Source organism: Miscanthus floridulus, chromosome 2, assembly GCF_019320115.1.
Source record: "Miscanthus floridulus cultivar M001 chromosome 2, ASM1932011v1, whole genome shotgun sequence".
Taxonomy (NCBI): domain Eukaryota; kingdom Viridiplantae; phylum Streptophyta; class Magnoliopsida; order Poales; family Poaceae; genus Miscanthus; species Miscanthus floridulus.
The window spans coordinates 85709347-85733332 of record NC_089581.1 but is presented as its reverse complement, the minus strand read 5'-3'; positions in this window follow the sequence as shown (position 1 = coordinate 85733332).

The following is a 23986-nucleotide window of genomic DNA, read 5'->3' as shown; positions in this document are numbered from 1 at the left end:
AGTGAAGAACGGTGGACTCCCCTTCATGAACTCCCCATGCGTGTCCCTAGGCAAGGCATGCACGTGGTTTCCTCCCTGGTTCTAGGTCTAATTCTAGTTCTGGTTCATGTTGGCAATCAGGTGGGCCATTCCTTGCATGAGCTGGGTCTACATGGCCACTAGCTGTTCCATGGTAAAGGTGGCAGGAGGTGGTGGTGGGTTACCATTGCAGGTGTTGTTGTTGCCATTCTGATCAGCACTAGTACCAGCACCACTCCATGTCATAGGCATCTAGTGTATAAAAGTAGTATAGTATGAGCATGTATAATTCAAACATGTGTCTGATCTATGAATATAAATTGCAACTGCATAATGCTTTCTCATAACAGATAACCAACTAACATTCCATAATCTCTTTACATGTGACAGATAATAGGTGAAATATAATAATTCTAATAGGTGATAAACTGACTATGATAAAGTAACACAGTTATGATAAGATGTAGAAGATATGATAAAGCATAATAAGAGAGACCAATAACCCAAACTAACAATTCATTAACTTAATACTTAACCTTGTTTTGATGCATTGTGGACATCACCCCACAACTCATCACACTCATTACAAAGATTCAAATCACACCAAGTGCACAATAATAATTCAAGTTCTCACACAGACCTAAGCAAATCACACTAGCAAACCAACCTAACACTAGACTCACCATAGACTCGCATAACTAATGACGTGCTACCAGTTCTAAATGTGGCACTTATTTATTACATAAAGTGAGGCATCTCCTATTCAATCCTAGTGCAACCATGTCGACGAAATCTGGTCGACAGTCTACTAAGGGGTATACCCACGGTAGTAGATGGTCGGTGGAGGTGTGCATAATAGGAACCGAATGGTGACACTAAGGCGCAAAGACATCGATTTAGATAGGTTTCGGGCCATCTGATCGACATAATACCCTATGTCCTAGTGTCTTTGTTGGATTGTATTGAATATGAGATGAATTCGAGGGGGTCCCTACCCTCCTTATATAGTCTAGGTGGTAGGGTTATAAGTCGGTCTAGGCCTATATCTATTAGTCTACTGAGGGGTATACCCACGGTAGTAGATGGTCGATGGAGGTGTGCATAATAGGAACCGAATGGTGACACAAGGCAGCAAAGACATCGATTTAGATAGGTTCGGGCCATCTGATCGACATAATACCCTATGTCCTGTGTCTTTGTTGGATTGTATTGAATATGAGATGAATTCGAGGGGGTCCCTACCCTCCTTATATAGTATGGGGGGTAGGGTTATAAGTCGGTCTAGGCCTATATCTATTTAGTTATATGGTAAGTATTTACAAGGAATACGATATCTATCATATCCGAAAAGATCTTCCTTCATCACCAAGATGTCTTCTGATTGCCTTGCGGTGCATGCCAACCAGAACTAGGGCATCGTAGGCCTTGATCTTATGGGCTGGACCTCCCCTGGTGGTGAGGCCCATGTCCATTGCCATGGGTACCAAGGGTTATACCCCCACAGCTAGTCCCCGAGCACCTTGTATTCGCTGAAGCAATGCCATCTTGAGCAAGTCCGAGTAGTTTAACTTGGAGTTAGCCAGCCAATTTATTAGGTGACCAGATCTCGGACTTAGATAAGTAAGGCTTGCTAGAAGGATGTAAGGAGCTCAAGTTTAAAATTTAAAAATTCTCCACCTAAGGTGATGTGTACACACTTAGGGTTTGCTGGCGAAGTTAGATTATCATCATTCATGATTTATGCAAAGAGGATATTAGTACTGATATATGCATCGCAAGGTGCAATATATACATTGTAGTCCCCGAGCCTGACAATAGGTGAAGAAGACACCTAGTGTTAGGATCAAAGAATTTCAATGATCACTTAGTCAGGATAACCATCTCCCATCTTAGTCTATAGAACATCTAGTCCCTAGCTTAGCTAAAAACCAGTAAGAAGAAAAAATAGTACATTCATCGTAAGGTGAAGTGTACACACTTAGTCCCTGAGCCTGCTGTAGGATAAAGAAATATCTTGTAGCAGGATCAAAGAATGAAGTGTAAAGGATGAAGTCCCGGTGCTTAGCACTAGGTACGTGGAGTAAAAATCAATAATACCGAGTGGTAAAACATGGAGAAAACAGAAAGTGTTTAGCACTAGGATTGTTGCGATAGATATACTAATCAAATCCCCTAATGTGCCACCCAAGATCAGCACCCTGATCTGGATAGCATGGAAAACCTTGATATCACACATGACATGCAGTGTCAGGCAAAATGTAGTAAGTTAACAAGCAAATCGGCAGACGAAGTCCCCAGCTTAGCTGGTGAGCCCCCAGCGTAACTGACAATGAAAATGATAGACAATCTGACCAGTTGGTTGGCAAAGAATCAAGTACCGAGCAGCCCAACCAACTGGTCAGCGGCGAAGTGAGCACCAAGTAGAAGTGAATGTCGAAAGGTCCAACCAACTAGTCGGTGACAAAGTCATGAATCTAGTGGTCTGACTAGTTGATCAGTGGAGAAATCCTAAGGCCAGATGATGAGACCACCCAGACTGATGATCCTGACAATACAAATATGTAGGATGGGTAGTACATGATTTAAAAATAAAATATATGAATAGGTGATGAAGAAAACAGAGCGAAGTTTATCGGGAGCAATGTATCGGTGAATTTTGTTTAAGTTTATTTGGACTTTGTTCATATTTGTTAAAAGAATAAAACTCTTAAAATTTGGAGAGTGCTAAACACTTAAAGATGGAGAAAATTTGGAGAGCACAGATAGCATTGGAGAACCATGGTGAAAATGGAGAACCGCTGGCAAAAATTGCAAACCATGGTGAAAACTAGAGACCATGGAAAAATTTGGAGATCAAGGTGAAAATTGAAGACCCATGGTGAAAATTGAAGACCATGGAGAATACTAGAGACCCATGGTGAAAATTAGAGATCGTGTCAAGAATTGGAGATCGTGGCAAAAATTGGAGACCGTGGCGAAAACTAGAGACCATGGAAAAATTTGGAGATCATGGCAAAAACTAGAGACCCATGGCAAAAATTGGAGACCGTGGCAAAATCTAGAGATCATGGCGAAACCTAGAGACCCATGGTGAAAATTGGAGATCGTGGCGAAAATTGGAGACCCATGGAGAAATTTGGAGAACATGGAGAGTGCTTAGCATTATACAGTGGTGAACATTAGCGAACATGGTGAAATTTGGAGAACATGGAGAGTGCTTAGCACTATACCATGGCCAGATTGGAGACCGTGGAAAAATTTGGAGATCATGGCAAAAATTGGAGACCGTGGCGAAAACTAGAGACCCATGGCGAAACTTGGAGGCCGTGGTGAAAACTAGATACCTGTGGCAAAAATTGGAGACCGTGGCAAAAACTGAAGACCATGGAAAAATTGGGAGATCATGTCAAAAATTGGAGACCCATGGCGAAAATTGGAGACCATGGCAAAAACTAGAGACCGAGGAAAAATTTGGAGATCATGGCGAAAATTGGAGACCCATGGCGAAAATTGGAGACTGTGGTGAAAACTAGAGATCATGGAGAAAACTAGAGACCCATGGCAAAAATTGGAGATCATGGCAAAAATTGGAGACCCGTGGAGAAATTTGCAGAACATGGAGAGTGCTTAGCACTATACCATGGTGAACATTAGCGAACATGGCGAAATTTGGAGAACATGGAGAGATTTGGAGAGTGGTTAGCACTATACCGTGGCCAGATTGGAGACCATGGCAAAAACTGGAGACTATAGAAAAATTTGGGGATCATGGTGAAAATTGGAGACCATGGTGAAAACTGGAGACCCGTGGCAAAAATTGAAGACCGTGGCAAAAACTGGAGACCCATGGCGAAAATTAGAGACTGTGGTGAAAACTGGAGACCGTGGAAAAATTAGGAGATCATGGCAAAAATTGGAGACCCATGGCAAAAACTAGAGACCTGTGGCGAAAACTTTAGACCCGTGGCGAAAATTGGAGATCGTGGCGAAAATTGGAGACCCATGGAGAAATTTAGAGAACATGGAGAGTGCTTAGCACTATACCATGGTGAACATTGGCGAACATGGCAAAATTTGGAGAACATGGAGAGATTTGGAGAGTGCTTAGCACTATACTGTGGCGAGATTGGAGACCGTGGCAAAAATTGGAGACCCATGGCAAAAGTTGGAGATCATGGCCAAAATTGGAGATCTGTGGCGAAAATTGGATATCGTGGCAAAAATTGGAGACCGGTGGCGAAAATTGGAGACCATGGAGAGTGCTAAGCACTATACCGATGAGACGTGTGGGTCACTCTATCCCAAGATTCTTGTGCACACTTAGGAATATGGGCATCACTAAGGAGCCACTGTCGCCTGCTCAAGACATAGAGGGCTACTGCTCATGCACATTTAGTTGCTAAGTCGAGGGTAGGGCTGCTTCTAGACAACACGAATGAAAACATGATTGGTCGGCACATCGTAGCTTGCTTACCACTTAGGTGGCTCGCTTAGTAGCTCGGATGGCTTGGTGGCTCATTGGCTCGAGCGGCTTGGTTGCTCGGTGGCTTGAGCGGCTATGCAGAGTCGTAGGCAAACGGGCGTAAACGGAGCCTGATGGAGTGAATTCGCATGGGGAGGTGAAGCCCTTGAGTGTGTCCGACTGAGGCGAGGGCGCTGTCCAATTTGAATGGTGATAGTATGCGTCATCTTAAAGATGTTTGGCATGGAGAAAAGTCATTTGGAGAAAAATTATGGAAAACAAATGGAGAAAACATCACAGATAAAATCATTATTGAAATGCATATATACATAAAAAGGTACATATCTTTTGTAGAACATCTCAAGGATAGAACTGCCTAAGGTGTTTGATGTGCATGGAATTAGGGATGTCATCACTGTCTTGATCACAGAGCCTATAAGAGCCTAGTCGGGTCACAGCCTTGACGATGTATGGACCTTCTTGGAGTCGGCGATTCAAGCCTCCATTCTGGCTGAGATGTCGATTACTTTAGCGATGGTGAGTCCTCTTTCATAGTCGTAGGCGGTGGAGACATTGGCATGTAGGGTGAGAATGCCATGCTCTATTGGGATCTTCAACACCATGTAGACATAATGGGGCATGACCATGAACTTTGTGAGAGCTGGTCTTCCAAGGATGGCATGGTAAGCGGTGTCGAAGTCTTCCACAAAGAAGTTCACATACTGAGTACGGAAGTGGTTGGCGGTGCCAAACTGGACTAGCAAGGTGATCTGCCCCAAAGGTTGGGATGCTTTGCCAGGTACAATACTCCAGAATGGAGAATCAACAGGAGCAGATTGTCCCTCATGAGTCCTAACTTAGTTAGGGCTCCGGTGAAGAGGATGTTGAGGGCACTCCCACCATCAATGAGCACCTTCTTGAACCACACGTTGCGGATGATTGGATCCAGCACAAGTGGGAAATGCCCTAGGTATGGGATATCTACCCATTGGTCAGCCCTACAAAATGTGATAGGATGCTCCAACTAGTCCAGATATTTGGGATCAACGACCATGTTGTACTTGGTGATCAACATGACCTGCCAAGCAGTGAGCTTCTGCTGGCATTTGCTTTCCTAGGTGGCGTATCCTCCAAAGATTGTGGCGATGGTCTTGTTGGCATCTTGGAAAGTAGGTTGTGCATCCTTAGGCACTCCTCCCCCTTGCCATCATCTGACTTGTCATCCTTGTGCGTCTACCGTTTCTACTCCTCATCGCCAAAAGCTTTGGCCATACCATAGCATTGCCGCATGGTGTGCTTGCTGTTCTTATGAATTGGGCATGGACCATCGAGGAGCTTTTCATAGGTAGCATTGTAATTGTGCTTTGCACGTGGCTATCTACATTGTTGATGAAGTTTTCTAGTCAGTGGCGATGTGGTTGTGCAGCCCTCGATCCCTCTGGCCGATCATTATGATAGCATTCACGATCATCGTAGCGCCTATCGCAATCTTTATAATGCTATTCTTCATGGTGATCCTCATCACAACATGAGTGGCGATCCAAGTGGGAAGCATAAGCAACATCGTCCTTGAACTACCAATAAGCTTCTTCGAAGTCTACATACGAGTTTGTAACCTTGAGGAGTTCACCAATGGTCTAGGCCCTCTTGTGGTAAAGTTTGGAGCATAGCTCCTGATGGTGATGGAGTCCTCTGGTGAAAGCGGAGGTGGCCTCACTATCCCCGATGTTGGGGATGGTATTCCTTGTTTTGGAGAAATGCCTAATGTAGCTTTGTAGAGGTTCCCTATAGGTCTGATGGAGCTAATGGAGAAACGCCTAATGTAGTTCGCTAATGGTCTAGATCATATTTCATGCTAGGCTGCTGGCACGTTGCCATGTAATTCTCGATGAAGGCTTTCTTGAGATCATCCCAAGATTCGATGGAGTCCTCCCCCAAGCCAATAAGTCAATTATTGTAGATTGGGAGAGAATAACAGGTAGATAGTTTGCCATTACATCAATGTTTCCCCTGGTGGCACGTACGATGATCTCGTAGAGCTGCATCCACTACTCGGGATTAACCTTGCTGTCGTAGGGATCGACCCCAAAGATCTTGAAGCCTATGGGCCACTATACAACTCATAGCCTTGTTGTGACAAGGTGAGCTCCTATCAGCTTGACAGCGGGGAGTGGTCAGAGGCCGACGAGGTTACCGTGTTGGTCATCGTACTCCTATCAGCGTTGGAGTTCTACCTAATGCCTCTGGGCATGACTGTTCTCAATATGATTATGGGCATCAAGATTGGTGTTGATATGGTCATGGGTGTCACTATGCAAGGGTTGATTAACCTCTGGGTTGGTGTCATGAGCTGGTTGGCCATGCTAATTTCACGGTCCTTGTGATCTAGGGTTGATGGCAACATTGCCCCTGGACCCCCCTTGGATGATCTGGCTGCTATGGTAGTGACTCCCCCATCATGGAAAGAGCCACAGGGGGTTATGACTGTGTGCGGATGGTGTCAAAAAAGATGGAGCTGGGTTCCAGATGTCATTGACCTAGACCTGAGCTAATTTAAGCAGTGCTTAAATCTTGAGTACCTTCGGCGTTGGTGGGAGTCTAGCCAACTCATGGGTGGCCACAGCCAGATTGGTGCTTGGTGTCTGCTCCACTTGCTGGTTGTTCGCCATGAGGAACTCTTGTTGGAGATTATGAGCGAGAGGTGGTGGGTCACCTCTGGTACCTTGGGCGGCATTTTCTACTTTTTCATTGCAACGTCATTGGTGATCAGCATTCCTAGCTTTGCGCACACAGCGCTGGATACTAGTTTCTCCATCGATAGCAACATTGTCGTGGCTAACCATAAAAAGCTCTCTCCCAAATCCTAGAGGGAAAGGTGGGTAGTTCCTAGTAGAGCCCTTAGAGTATGGCTTGGGGCTTTCCTCTAGGATTGTATGGAGCGAGTCATCTAGAAGATCTGTTTGGATTTGCACCATGTTTACCATTGGCACAGGCTGGTCGGCCTCCAGGAAGTTGATCTGATAGAGGTCATTGATGTGGTTGTGCTTAGCATGGTCGAGGAAAAGATGGTGCATAGCATCCTGATAGATCAGACCCGCACCCACTAGCCTAAAAGACTAGGGCTTTGGCATGCTTTCCGTGGGGGGGGGAGTGGTCGGTGTTAAACGGTACACCCTTCCGGAGTTGCCATGATCACCAAATCTTCATCTTGCCACCTCAAATGACATGCATGAGCAGGGTGCTTGGCATTAGTGGCATGGTGACCTTGGAGTGCAGGAATTTCATCGCTCACTCTTGATTGATCTAAGACCAAATCCATGAGGAGGTAGCATTCCGCTAAGCGGTCTATGACCTAATCGATGGATGTGATCATATCATCATTGCTGATGGATCTCAAACCCAACGGCGAGGCGCTAAGATTAGAGATGTCATTGTAGATGTTGGCACAATCGGCGCAGGGTGATTCTACACCGCCTCTAGGATTTCCTTGATGCCATTGGCATCGATGACCTAGTTCATAGATTCGACCATGAAGGTCTAACCTAGCTCAGGAAGGATCATGGAGCTTGGGAAGCGAACCATCTGGCTCGCCATTGAATCAGCACGCACATCCCGTACCTGGTACGCCACTAGTTGAAAAAATCTAGATGGTAGTCTACCGAGGGGTATACCCACAGGTAGTTGATGATCAGTGGGGGTGCACATAATAGGAACCAGATGGTGACACAAGGCGTAGAGACAATGATTTAGATAGGTTCGGGATGTCTGATTGACGTAATACCCTACATACTGTGTCTTTGTTGGATTGTATTGAATATAAGATGAATTCGGGGGGGGGGGGCTCCCTACCCTCCTTATATAGTCTGGGCGGTAGGGTTATAAGTTGGTCTAGGCCTAGATCTATTTGGTTATATGGTAAGTATTTACAAGGAATATGATATCTATTATATCCAAAAAGATCTTCCTTCATCACCAAGATCTCTTCTGATTGCCTTGTGGTGCACGCTGACTAGAACTGGGCACTGTAGGCCATGATCTTATGGGCTAGACCTTCCCTGGTAGTGCGGCCCATGTCCATTACTGTGGGTACCTGGTGTTATACCCCCACAGACCATTGGCTACTCCATAGCATGGATCTTTGTGGGTCAGAGAGAAGGCCGGCCACTAAGGTGGAGGTGGCGGCCTGCCTATGATCTAATCCTCCTCCTATCTTCCTCTGCTTGTAGGCGCAGCTGCCTCTTCTCCACAAGGGAACTATTTAGTTTAGTGTTGGTGATAGCCAACAACTACACTATAGGATTCATCTGGTTGCTCTACTCCCTCACAGTAGAAGCAATCCTCGCTACTAGCTCTCCACGGCGATAGCGAGGGTAGTAGCAGTGCTCATCCTCACTGATGTGGTTTAAGAAGTGGTCATAGTAAGCATAGAACGCCTAATGGGCGGCATCACTGATGCCCTCCATCTAGGTAGATCTGTCAGCAGGAGCTTCATGGATGGACACAATCCGAAGAGCACACAGGATAGGATTAGGCCTTCCCACGTGAGCGCAGATCCTCTAGAAAGCTAGTTAAACTAGGTGACTCTAGTGCTCACTCCTATATTCCATGGCATACATGCCATGGCCATACTGCTAGTGTAGAAGGTCCATAAGCTGAGTGTGGAAGAAACACTCTCCACCATCACGGATGCAGATCATCATGATCCACCCATCCTAAGCCTAGTATTGATCCCCCTATCCTCCTGGTCCTCTATGTCCTCCAGGTCCATTGACATACTCATCATCATTAGAATCATCTCAATTAGGGTGTCCTCCTCCAGCACCCTGATTGGGCACCTAGTGCCCAGCTTGGTTCCTAGCTGACTACTGAGTCTCTAGAGCATGGTAGACCACCTATCCTCCCTGATGCACACCACGCCAGATGTTGTTTCCATCATCCAGGCATTGGCTATGGTAGAACACATAGCGGTCAATGTTCCTAGTCATAGGGAACTCCACAGCACGGTCAGAGCGATAGTTCACATAGTTCCGGTGGCAGGACAACTTTTGACGAGCCATCTAATGATATGCATAAGAACATAGACATGCAGGAAATGATTAATAGATCATGATAACGATGAATTGAGGATAATGACAAAATGAGGATAAAGTAGTATGCATAATAAGGACAAAAGGAGACATTAATGATGGACTAGAAATAATAAATAACATGAAGGCATAATGCTCTTTGTGGTATTTGTGGTAAGATGTAATGAGAGGTAAAAATGTAAGATAATAGTGATAATGGAAGCGAGATAATAATTACAATGATGAGAGAATAATGAAAGATAATAAATGTAGAGTAATAAATGTAGTGTAGTAACAAGAGTGACATAATAAAGGCATGATGAGAAAATAATGGAAGATAAACTATTAAATGCAGGTAAGTAATAAATGCAAGATAATAGTTGTAAGGTGGTAATGATAATAAGAATAAGATAGTAAATGCATGTAAGTAATGAATGCAAGATAAAACAATAAATGTGATAGACAGATAAAATAAGATAATAAAGGATTGATAAATGAAAGGGAACAAAAGAGATAACTTAAACGGTCGTTTCAAACTAGGTTGCGTGATCCTATGGTCAACACTGCTTTCATACCACTTCTGTCACACCCGCATTTGAGAGAGCAAACCAGGTGTAGATCACATGTGTGCCAGGATCTCAAATTATACACATGCAACGTCATCATTAATGGTACAAAACACAGTGTTCATACATTAAAGCGTAAATGAGTACATGAGTATCATTATTACAAGTCTGGCATCAAAGTTCTAGCAGAAACAAATAGTATCATTTGATAAAACAAAATAAACGACGACGTCGATGTAGTTGATCCACCTTGCCATAGGAATGTCGATAGCACAAGACACGAACCTAATACCCCGACAAGTCCTCAAGAAAGTCCTCATCCCAATCTTGATCATTAGAGCACCCTTTAATTGTGATTATAGCAAGGGTGAGTCCATGTCGAACTCAGCAACTACAGACAGAAAGTAATGACATGCAAGGCTAATACAAAAGGAAGGCCGACACGGTTTGACTATAGGTATGTTTTTTTGTTGGCAACTTTTATTAAAACAACCTGTTACTACTATAAGTAAAATATCCCAACCCTTAATTAGATGGAGTAGAATTAACAATATTATTAAACATCATCATTATTATTAGTTAATATCACTGAGGTAGCAACCTCAAATAGAAACCTAGGGTAGCAACCCCAATAAGAACATAGGATAGCCATCCTGCCACAACACGAGGTAGCCACCTCAATCCATAAAAAACCGCCTCCAAGGTCCATGTGAGTCCAATTCTAATCATGCGAGGTTCTAGGCCGCTCGTGACCGAGAGCACGGCTGATATATCAGTTTTAACTTCAAGTCATGATAATTTGAGATCCTAAATGATGACCCCGATTCAAGCATAGCGCACAGTTAGGGTCATGCCCTCTCAGGAATAGATCTACCAAATAACGATCCCCACTCTACTGGTGCTAACAGTGGGGTGTGAGGTAGAATCACACAGGCCATGATAACGGGCCATGGAATAGTTTTTGCTAGCCAATAGATCTACTCAAAATCAAACATGCCTTAACCGCATGCTATGCACGATCAAGATTGATGTAAAACAGCCGTTAAAACATAACTCATCGTTTAAAGTGCAGATTAAATCAGTTAAGATTAACAAACGATGGGTTAACAAAGATATAAGGCCAATCTAGATCAATCCCAATCAGGAGAAGTGATATTGTTGTAATTAAATAAATAATGGAATTAATAAGCAATATCGGTAACTTAATGAATCTATCCGAAGGAACGCCACCCTTAGATAGAGCCGATAACTTGACCTTAATCTAGTTCAAGTAGTGGAGGTCGACCAGATCGATGTAGCCATACTTGAACTAGACAAGAGTCAATAACTAACTTATACCAGAGTCGAAGTGGAGGTCGATCGGATCGATGCAGCTATACGAGCAGAGGTACAAGCCATGACGGTACTTATAGACAAGCAGTGGAGGTCGATCGGATCGATGCAGCCATACTTGCTGAAGAACTCGCTGAGATCTACTCTACTCCTACTCCTAAGAGCTGGCTAGAGCCAAAAAAGTAAATAACTGGTATTTGATTGATTGTGTGTCTTTTACAATAGCCGGGGTTTGGTATTTATACCCGAAACCTAAAAATGAATCCTACTCGAGTATGACTCAGTACAATCTTTGGTATGAAGAAAACATTCCTATTTTAAGATAACTTGGACTCTAATCTTTCCCCTTTTGTAGAGTCCGATATGTATCTTCTCAATGCCAATCATATCTTGTCATCGTCATCTGCTGACGTCATTCGAGAGAACTGATCCCAGTGTCGCATTCAACCCGGCAGACATCAATCCTTATTCAATCGACTCCTTGATTGGCACAATCTTGGAAGCTACAAGTTCCCGTGCTCTTCTCCCAATTTTGGTGTAAACACATGCCCCCCAATTTTGGGATAAAATGATTTTATCCCAAAATTCCAGTTCATTGGTTTAGCATGCCACAACTGTATTATCCCGAGATATACGCACGACTCCTGACTTTTTGGCCTGAGTTTTATATAACATCCCAATAGTATCTTTTGCTATCCACTTGGCCTATTCGCTTTCTCTTTCTTCCTCAAGCCAACTTTAATAGCCGACGCCGTCATCGCCTAGGCCCCAAACCCTAGCAAACCATCTATTCCAACAAGCCGTCATCCAAGGGATCCTCGCCAGATTCAAACCAATTTTCGACTATGATGGCGACCATCAACCACATCCCTGAGGTATGTCTCCAAGTTTCCATTCTCCAATTATCAGCCGCTACCTTGTATTTCTTTTCTTCTCAAACTTATTTCATCCAATTTCTTAGGAAATGAGGAACAAAATCTTGATTCCATCAGTCGTTTCTCCAAATATCTATTTTCTTAGGCATATGGGTGATCCTCGATCCATCTAATTTCATTCACCAAGAAACCAACCAAATCCCCTTCAAACAATCTGTAGTGGATTTGTCCTCTTGGAATACCAAAACTCTCTTAAAAAATTGGCCAAAGATGCCTAAGGGATGGAAAAATTGGTTCGTAGGGTGTCCGAGAAAAAGGGTGGAGATTGGGAACTTTATGATCTGAATCAATGCTTGACTCTTTCATTGTCTGGGATGGAGAGGAACAACTCACTTATGATTGTTGCATCTTATTCCTGGTCCAATGCCCTGAATGCTTTAATCTTTGGTCATGGCCCAATGACCATCACCCTGGCCGATGTTTACATGTTGACCGACCTTAGAATAACAGGACCAATGCAGCCTTATGAGTACTTGAGTGCTGGTTCCAAGAAATTAGCCAAAATAGCAGACTACACAGGATGGGTCGGTTACATTCTGAACCACGTTGAAGATGGATCAGCTGTCAGCGAAAGGGAATACATGGCCTTTCTGAACACATGGTTGGAAAGATTCATTTTCTGTGGGTCATCTTGTGGTCCAACCTACAATCACAAACTCATGGCTGAGCACCTAGCATTAGGCAAGGATATCCCTCTTAGAAAATATCTACTAGGAGCTGCTTATCATCTAATGTACCAGGTGGCTATCCAATTACTAAAGAATGAACCAGTGCATACTATCAGTGGCCCCTAGTGGCTAATACAACTGTGGCTTAACCTGTATATGCATAAGTTTGTGAGGCCTAATCTCAAAAGTCCGAGTTTCCCTTCTACCAATTTTGATGAGGAATATAGAGGTGAAGAAGGAAGAACTCGGTAGTGCATGAGCTATGGTGAGGCTGCATCGGCCATAACAATTGATTTCGATATTGGCCATCTCTTCAAGAAGTTTTATAGAGGATTTGGTGTAGACTTCCTGACTTGGCTACCATATGATGATGAGAATGATGAGCTGGCCTTCCCATTCAAGTTTCAATTTGAGTCAGGTTATTTGGACAATGTGGTGGCTGCAATCTTCAATTCTTTCATCAAGCCCTGTGTTCTTCCAGCCGAGTTTCATCATGGCCATGGCAAAATGGCCACAGGCTCTTTTATCCTAGGCAATCTTCCAACATATGAGCTTTACAACCCATCCTTTGTAGCTCGTCAATTTGGTTTTGGTCAATTGCGTCCTCAACTATTTTTCAAGGACATACTGAAGCCTCGGGAAGATATCAGTGAAGTGCTGGAAGCCAGAAGAGTTTTTCAACTGGGATCAGACCTTCCTTCCCTCTGTTTGTATGATTGGATTAGAGTTAGCCTTTCTTCTACTCCCTTTGACTCTTGGTGGCAAGAATGGTGCTCCCATCTTTTCTGTGGATCGGTCCATCACTTGTGTATATCCCTGGATGGAAAATTTGCTTCTGACAGAGAGGTAATTTGATATTTCTCTTCAAGAAAACTTCTTGGCGAATTCCTTTGTTAACCATCCTAATCGACCTTTTTAGGATGTTGAATTCGATCCTCTGAGCTTGGATAGGAAGGGGCGTCCTATAAATTACCAGCCACCGTGCCCAATTTTGAGAATGGGATCGGCTGCGCCTTCACTGAAGAAATTGATGAAAACTCCTGCTGCCCCCATAATTGTGACATATCAATCTTCAAAGCGCAAGGTGGTCCAAGGGTCAACCCATAAAACCACCACTAGGAAGAGACTCCATAGAACAAGACCATCAGTTGCTCAGGTAAGCAATTCATCTCCTTCTCAAAATGATATTCACTTGCTGACTTTGTCTCTTCACAGCTATCGAGCATTGCATCCCAACCTGCTCTGGGTGCGGAAACTGCCATCCTAGTCATTCGATTCAGCACCGACTAAACTCCCATCGACTGTTCCACGAAAGGAGCCGATCTTGGTCGAAATAACCTGATACTTCCACAACAGCAGAAAATGTGAGTTTTTATCTTCGATGCTTACCGGGGTATTTTCTTTAACTTCTTTCATTTAGTCTTTTACCCTTCATCTGACTTCCTGCTACGCCAGATACTTCCTGATGAAGCACCTATGCAAGATCGGGAGCCTAATAGTCTGCTCAACGATCCTGTCGATGTTGAAGGTGGTCTTAGTTGCCGCCAACACTCAGACTATTGATTCCCCAGTCCGTAAAACAACTAATGGTGAGAGAGTTATTTGCTCAATTTATCTCTCTATAGTAAACATGAACTAAAAATCTTCTGATGTTTGCATATGCCGATGTTGAGATTTCCGAGCTAATTCAACCAGATATTACTGGTGTATATCCTTCCCTTCAAATAGAGGCTATCACAGAAAAGGTACTATATCTTATTTTACTTGTTCATTCTATTATAAACTTGATCTGATCCTTCTAATCAAGTTTTTCCTTACACATAGGCACTCGGTCCTCCAGCCCGGAGCTACTCTTTTAATCTTGAGGAATATTTTGATGAAGATGAGATCATATCGTCAACCACTTCCTTAGCGAAGCTCTGCCAAAGGAGACCAGAAATCAGCTAAGAAATATACTGCCAATATTTGAGAGGAATATAGCCAATTTGGTCCAAGATACTGATTCAATGCAGAGAGTCTTCTTGTCTATTAAGGGTGATCCATCCCTAGCTCTCTCCAGAGTCTTGTCATCTTTGTCTATCTTTAAAGATCATGCTTTGAAGGTGAAAAAGACTTAGAGAAATTTGTCCAATCGCAAAGCCCTGCTAGCCAGGGGGAACTGCAATAGGCAAGAGGCTAAAGAGTTAATGCAATTGATTCATGACTTGAAGAACTCCTCCCCCAGGATCGATCCTAGAGTTGTCCCAATTGGAAATCAAACGTGCAGAACTTGAGAAGGAGCTAGAAAATGTGAAGGCTGTCATTGATCATCGTAGGTCCACTCTAGCCCAAATACCTGATGCCATCAAATAGAAGAAATAGGCATTGTTGGCCAAGGTGAAAGAAGGTAGAGCCATCCAAAGCAGCCTTGAGAGCACTCCTAGAACAACCGAAGAATACGAGCAAAAGATTAGCAGAAGCTGATGCTATCCGGCTAGAAGTACTAAAAGTCATCCAGGATGTCCTAAACCTGTAATCTATTTGTTAACACGTGTCTCATGTAGGATCAATGATAACCATATTTTTGTTGCCTCGTTGTATTTCTTGTTTCGGCTAAAGAGCCGATTTGAAAATAGCCAACTTCATATTTCCAATCTCAATCCAATTAAGTCTGAAAACCCAGCTTTATCAAGAGAGCCCTTCTATTTTTCTACCTCAGTCAGCCCAATGCTGTATTCTCATTGGCATTAGTGAAGCGGCGCTTCACCTTCTATTGAGTGTGGTTGCCTTTTGCATGCACCAAGGTGTTCGCCTCTTTGCTTCATGTCTTCAAATACTAGCCGATGGCTTTGGCCTCGAACACATCTCCACTCACAACTATTCCATTACTCCTCTCCACCTGCCAAAACCCTATAGAGGTTTTCTTTCTCCCTTTCATAGATCCAATCATCCTTCATGGCTGGTGAAGACAATCGAGGCAAGTGCACGGCAGAGGAAATCCCAGAGGAGAACATGCCAATGAACCAGCATCTCCAACGCATGAGGTGAGATAGACCTTTCTTGTTTATGATGATGAACTGTTCTGACTCGCCTACAAGTTTGTTGTGAATGATAGTCTCCTGTCCTCTTCTTAGGGCTGGCGAGCCCTCTGACGTTGCATCTTCTGCACCAGCCTCGTCGTCAGACTCCTTTGATTTGTACAACGGCGACGATGCCCGATGCTTTCTCTAAGAGTGGAGGGTGGCCTAGAACTGCTATTCTAAAGTGACTCAAGAAAATGGCTAGCTTGAGATCCATCTCGGGGTCTCTCAAGTGGCCCTTCATGCTGCCAAAGAGGAGGCCAGTGCCGTTCAGGCACGGCTGGCCGAATCCAACGCCATGGTGGCAGGTAAGATGAACCACATGAACGCTTTTACTCCAACTTCCACTATTTTTCATGTTGACATTCCTTCTATCTTTTGTGATCATCAACCCTGACAGTGCAGTTGGAGTCTCTCTAACTGGCAGCGAACATGGTCTTAGACGCCATCAATGCTTGGGGTCCCCTCATTGACGCTTGCCTCCATGACGTTCTAGCCCGCGTTAGGAGATCGCCCTTAACGGTGTTTGGTCATGGTGCGGCGGTGGTGCTGACCGCGACGTAGGTCCAAACTAGGTACGAGCTCCATGCCATGGAGACTGGCTTCCCAATAGGCAATGGCCCTAGAGGAACTTGAAGACCTACTCGAAGAATTCATCATGACAGCGAAGGCCATAGTGGATATCACATCCGCTCAGGATGTGGTTAACAAGGTCTTCGATTAGGTTGTATTTAGGGCAAACTGATGAATGAAATCTTTTGCTTTTCCATGATTGTCTTAGTGCAATGCCATTGTGTATAACTATTTTTATCTTTGTTTTTTTGAACTAGAGGCAATACCTTTCTGGTATAAGCTATTAGAGCCGATGACTGAAACGAGTCAGCTATCAAGTATTGATCAAATGCCAAGATAACATCACGCAGAACTTTTCATAACAAAGGTCAAATGATTAATCAACCCAGGTCAAGCATCCTACTAAGCGAAATAGATCTTCTTTAATAAATCCATTAACTCTGAATTGCACTTACAATTTGACTCAGCATCCACATACGTCGGCCTAAACCCATCTCCAGGACTCAATGCTTATTTTTCCTTTAATCCAATGGCCGATGTGAAGCCATGACTTTTCTAAAACAAATTCTCAGAGCCGATTGCTTGCATTGGCTATTGGCTTTCATTACTGATCTTAATGAAGCCTCCTTCCCATAACTTGCTGAAGAAGTGGAGGTCGATCGGATCGATGCAGCCATACTTGCTGAAGAACTCGCTGAGATCTACTCTACTCCTACTCCTAAGGGGTGGCTGGAGCTGAAAAAGTAAATAACTGGTATTTGATTGATTGTGTGTCTTTTACAATAGTCGGGCTTTGGTATTAATACCAGGAACCTAAAAATGAATCATACTCGAGTATGACTCAGTACAATCTTTGGTACAAAGAAAATATTCCTATTTTAAAGATAACTTGGACTCTAATCTTTTCCCTTTTGTAGAGTTTGATATGTATCTTCTCGATACCAATCATATCTTGTCATCATTATCTGCTGACGTCATTCAGAGAGAACCGATCCCAGTGTCGCATTTGACTCGGCAGACATCAATCCTTATTTAATCGATCCTTAATTGGCACAATCTTGGAAGCCTATGAGTTCACATGTTCTTCTCCCAAATTTTGGTGTAAACAGGTCCTTAGGGAGGGTGGACACAAGTACCCCCAGAAACTAAGCCAAGCTCTAGTACCCGTTCCCCTTTTCATCACCTTAACCATGATGCTAGAAAACATCACAACATCTCCATCTCCGTAGTAACCATTAATCATCATTAATCATTAATCATCATTAATCATTAATCATTAATCATTAGGCATCAATACTTTCATTAACATGTAATAATGTGGGTGGAGTAGCTAAGCATAACTACACTACCCAAATAGAGACTCCTAGGTAATACAAGGAATATAAGATAGGGCTAGTCAGGTCCTTAGGGTTTTCAGTATTTAAACACATGCAATGAAAGTAAATGCATTTAGTGTATAGGATCAAAATTATCAAATGGTGTTTGCACTTGCCTTGTCCAAGCTCAAGCTACTCAAACTCCTCAAGGTCCTGCTCCTCTTCCTTCACAAACATCTCATTCTCTAAACACAACAATCATCACACACGGGAGCAATACATCCAAGCAAACAAGCATTTAATTAGAAGCAGTACACTAACACAAACAATAGTAGTAATCAACCTCATAGAATTAATCTATGCATTGAGATGAAACTATAGGAACAAGAACCACCTAAATCGGAGTTAAAATGTGAAAGTTATGGCCTAATTAAGCTACTGATGGCATTCCTGTAATTAAAGTGAAATAATTTCGCAATTAAATTAATTAAAATTGAGATTTAAAAGCATTTTGGACTAAATCTGCTAATACCAATGGCTGCATGGGCTAAACCGCTCAAATTAGGGCTTAAACCTAATTATTTTTGAACTACACAGGACCGTGGGCTAATTAAGGAAAATGGCGGGGGCTTTTCTGCAAAATCACTGGGGTTAACCGGCGGTGGCTGTGTTGATGGCCACGCGATGGACTATGATAGGCCAGGTCCATGTGGACCAGCCATGGACTGGCCCCGTGGACTGAGTCCACTGGCCCATGGTGGACCGAGCAGCGGCGGCGGCGCACGATGCGATGGCAGCACCATGGATGGTGAGGGCGAGCTCGCGGCAGCAGTGCTGCAGGGCACGATAAAGCAAGGCGAGGGCACGGGCATGCTACGCACGTGGTGGTGAATGCGATGTGTGCCTTTGCCATGGCAGAAAGTGGCTAGAGGTGTAGGTCCACATGGTGGCGTGGCTTAGCAGCAGCAGTGATGCTATAGTGGCATGAAGCGGTGCGCAGAGAGGGAGAGAGAGTGCATGGAGGTCTCCGATGCATTCCCCTTGATCCCATGAATCTCGTTCGATGGCTCACCTCGATGGAAATGGCGGTGAGGGTGGAGAACGGTGACGGTGGTGAACTCAGTGAGAACTCAACCAACGGTTCAGCGCTCACGATGGCAAGGCGGCTAGGGTTGGGGAAAGGTAGTACGGAGGCGGACGCATCCGCTTTATAGGCGTGCGAGCCAAGGTGAACCTTGGTTCATGTGCACGGTGCGGCATGGCAATGGAGTCAAACTCCAACTCAAGTCTGGTTCGGGGTCAAGGATGACCCAATAGCATGGGCCTCGTGGGCAGGCAGACCCTGCACGTTAGTGGTAGCAGCGTGGGAGGCAGTGCGGGCGTGGCCAGGCAGAGCGGCTGTGGCGCTATAGCGGTGGGGTCGTGCTTGTGGGCCTGCTAGCCCATGTGGGCACGCACGTGAGTGGGAGGGAAGCGGGCCACATTGGCTTGGCTACTGGGCTGGCTGCACTGCTATAGGCCAAAAACTAAAGAAATAAAGAGAGAAAAAGAAAAGGTTTTTCTATTTTCTTAAGCAGCTTTTTGAATTAAACTCTCACAAACTTGATTGAAAAAGGGCCTAAGCTATAACACCCTAGGTGTTAAGCATGCATTTGGCTTTGACATTGCATGAGCACAAGCATCGTTGATCCTAAATGAGAATGAGCATCTCAAATTTTATCTCTACGATTGCTTATATCACATGTGTTTGTCACTAAATGCTTTACATATGCTAGGGTTTACATGTGATCAATGTATAAAATGCTTGTGGGACCCTAGGAGTACCTTAAACATGCTTATAATGTCACATGGAACAACTTTGGTATTCATGACTAGGACCCAATTGGCCTCTAAGCCATAGTTATAGTGTAATCTACCATTTTCAGGTTGCATGTTTGACCTAAGGTGAACTATACCTAGAGACTTTGCATGGATGTGCACCCTTAAGCAAAGTTGTAGTACTTGACTAGAGTAACAACTTTTATTTTTTGGTCATGGCTTGATTCAGCACCTAACATGCTCTAAAATAGCTCACAAGTTGCAACGAAATGTTGTTTTCAAACTTACAAATTTTGTTGTCATGAATGAGTTTTAGTTTTGATGTACCCTAGTTTGAAGCTTTGCAATTTGAAAACTATGGTGAATTAGATGTTACTCCCTAAAGCAAAGTTGGAGTTTACATGTAGCTCTACAACTTTTAGTAATGGAGTTTTAGCTAAATCGCCATGGATTAGGAGATAGAGGTGGATGAACTTGTGTTGGTAGTCACTGATTTTGGGTCTGATGGCCGCAGACGTTGCACCGTCATTGGCCAACCGGGGGTAGGCCAGGTGTGCTGTGTGGTGGCTATATGCCGACGCCAGCCCGGCCCATTAGGCCAGCATGGGGAGAAAAGGCAGGCACCTCTACTACTCGCCCCATTTCACTCTCGCACCCTACTCTCTCTCGCCCATGCCAGAGCAAAGTGGAGCACCACGCCGCAGTGCCAACGCCATCGCTCCACCATGCCTGCTCACTGCCATTGCAGCTCCACCACTTGATTCTTCATGCCAACAGCTCCACCACCTCCACCTCTACCTCCCTGAACCACTACTACATCACGTCGTGCCTTGGTAAGGCCCCATTTTGCCTTGCCACCACCACGCCATCACCGAAGCATCACTGTGCTCTCAGCTCACCATGGCTAGCCACAATACATGCACCTTCGCTCTCTCTCCAACGTCTAGTCTTCACCATAGGTCCTAGCTTCTAACCCCATCATGCATTTAGATGCTACAGCCTAGTTATGCCAGAACGCGTCGCCTCTCTACGCACGGCCACCATGCCCACCGTGGCACTCAAGCTCGCTGCAAGCTAGCCCATCGCCTCCATCCTCTCTCGCACACCTTAGGTTGTGTAACCCTAGACCTAGCAGGTGGCATGATAGAGACCCGCCTCTCGCCGCCGTCTAGCTAGAACAATGGGAGCACCACCGTGCTTCGTGCGTCGCCGTGTAGACATGCATGAGGTCACCGCTCACCACCGCCTCATCGAAACCCTAACCACCCTAGATAGCTTTGCTAGGATTCTGCAAAGCTATAGCGCATGTCACCAGAGCACGTGATGGGCGAAGAACACCGGCATCCGCCATTGCTGTCGGTGAGCCATATCCGATAAAACCTAGGTCACATCTTCACCACCAACCGACGCGGCTTGATGAGGGGAACACATTGGTGTCACCCTCGTCATCGGTGATCTCACCACCGGTGAGATAGGGCTGGCTAGAGAACCTCCCCTGCTTCAATGTCACTGACCAGCGGGCCCCAACTGTTAGCCTCTGTGTGTTTTGATTTTCTAATTTATTTTCTAGATTTGAATGTATGTTTCAAAAATTCATATCTCGAGATAGGAGTGTACAATTTTGGTGAACCAAATTTTGTTGGATTCCTCATGAAGTGTAGTATTTGATAAAAATATGAAATGCACTGTTTCTGGTATTTTTCTAGGAGAATAAAATGGAGCTACATAAATGCTTTGTAGATGTTGTCAATCTTGTAAAATGCATAACTTGAGGTAGGAAAGTGATAAAATTGTGACTCCAATTTTGCTAATCTTGTGTTGACATGCTCTAGCTAAGAAAAATAGTAAACCTATAGTAAGCATGCTTGTAATATGGTCTTATTATTTAATCTTAAATAATTGCTAGTTTCTAGTGAAAATAAATGAGGTAAAAATACATAACTAATGATCATAAAAATTTTTACACAGTGTTATGGTACTAGGATGCATGTAAGAAAAATATGAAATCTATTGTTTGACACTTTTCACTTGGCTAAACTATTTTTGCTAAAATGAGCCTATGCGACTTGTCATTTTTGTAGAGTTGCCTATACTTATCCAAATGGCATGAAATTTGTACAATAGACTTTTGGGGACATAAGTAGGCTACTATAATTTTCTTAGAAGTTATGGTGCAATGTTGATATATTTTCCTTATTTCACCTTGGTGTACAAATAAATTAATAAATCCATTTAAAGAAATTATTTGAGCTTGACCATCATGTTTTCTTGAGTGTGTATGATACCTATGAACTGTTGGTACCATTAGTTGTGCCCAAATTTGATTGCTTGTATGCAATGAAATATTAATTGCTCTATAATCCAATTTTAGTGACTGTTGGGACAGTTTCGGTGGTTAAGTAAATTGCCTGGGTAAGATGATGTTTGCTGTGAATATTGTCAATAACAGAGTTGTAGATAACTTACTTATCTTGCTTGTGTCAAATTTTCATGGCAATAGGCTAAATGGTTCAAGAGTTATAGCTGTTAGAAGTTGGTCTCTAGAAATACTTGTTCTCTAGAATTTCTAGATAGATCTGGGAAATTACTTTGTTTGACCTTGATAACCAATGAATCATCTTTAGATGACTATAAGAAAGTTGTAGGTAGTTTTATAAGCTTTTCATAAAGTCTAATATCATAGTATTTGGTTCAGTAGAACTCCAGATATAACCAAAATAATTAGCTACTATTTACTGTAGGAAATGACTAAGTCAATTGTAGTTGTTTGTCTTATGTGATGCTTGTGTAGATGCTTAGGCTAATTGAGATTAGTTGTTAGCTATAGGTTCTAAGCCTCTTACTGATGATGAACAACTTTACATTAGGTTACTAGAACTGGGCGAGTGTATGATTTTTGTATTATACAAGAGATATGCACCTACTCAGTAAAGATCAATTAGAAGAAAGTTATACATCTACCTTGCCAATGAATGTTAAACTTATCATACACCTTATGGATAACCATGATCAAGCATATGCAATTTATCATCTCATCTCTTATGCATTCATGATACTCATTTGTGCATATGCATGCAATAGGTTCCCTAGAAGGAGTGACACTTCTCGAGTTCGAACTCGAGCATTAGGAGGAGCAGCAGGTAGCCCAGGAGCAGCAAGTTTAGGCAGAAGGAGGAGTCAACATAGAAGATGTCCCTGAGTGTCCTAACCCCCAACCTTCCTCATTCTTGAAAGACAAGCCCTGGAGCATTATAAGCCTCCTATGTTTTTACAAATATCACTTGCGTCCTTTATGTTTGATGCATTAGGTTATAGGAGTTGGTTGGAAACACTTGCTACATATATTCCCCTTGTCTAGGCAAATATATCTTGAATCCTTTGTAGGTCTAGGATCGAATATATTCTTAGCCTTGCTTAGTCTGGTAGAAGTTAGGTGATTTCCTATCACCTAAAACATATAGGTAGATAACTAATTACGGTTGGCTATAATTGCTATCGTAAAAATAACCATGTGCTGATGAATAAAAAGGAGACCGGATAGGATTGAGATAGAGAAGCACAAGACAAGGAGGTCTTGGTGCCTATTTATCCCCGTCTATGTTGGTTAAGGACCAATTCATTGTATGTCCTCATGTCATGTTGAACGCATGCCTAGCACTTTGTTGGCTAGATAAGTTGTTCCAACCACAAAGTCGAGTAGCTCAATTCAGGTTGGGCTCCAGTAAGTGAAAGTGCGCACATTGGAGGTAGTAAGAATGTGTGGAGAGCCAATGGCATGAGTCCAAGGATGGGTTCAAGTCCCAATCTTCCTGGCAAATTGGTAGAATCTCTGAGGGTGTGGCGCTGATCGGACCCACGAAGTTTGTTCCTGAATTGTACCAAAGGTGACCCGATGTGACCCCGATATGGGAAGTATGGGTTTGTGTTAGGAATAATTCCCCAGCTGGGTAGGAATCGATTCAAATCACAATCTCTCCTGGATAGTGAGAACTTGACTGAGCAGTGGCAACATAGAGTAACTTAATGGAAACTTGATGGTTATGATGATGATCAAATTATTGTTATACTAGATATGGTTACTAATGCTTGTTAGCTTAATCAAGTGATTGCTCTAGTATAGGTGCTAATCTACGGATGCTTAATTGAATAGGTATTCAAATTTACGCTAGAGAT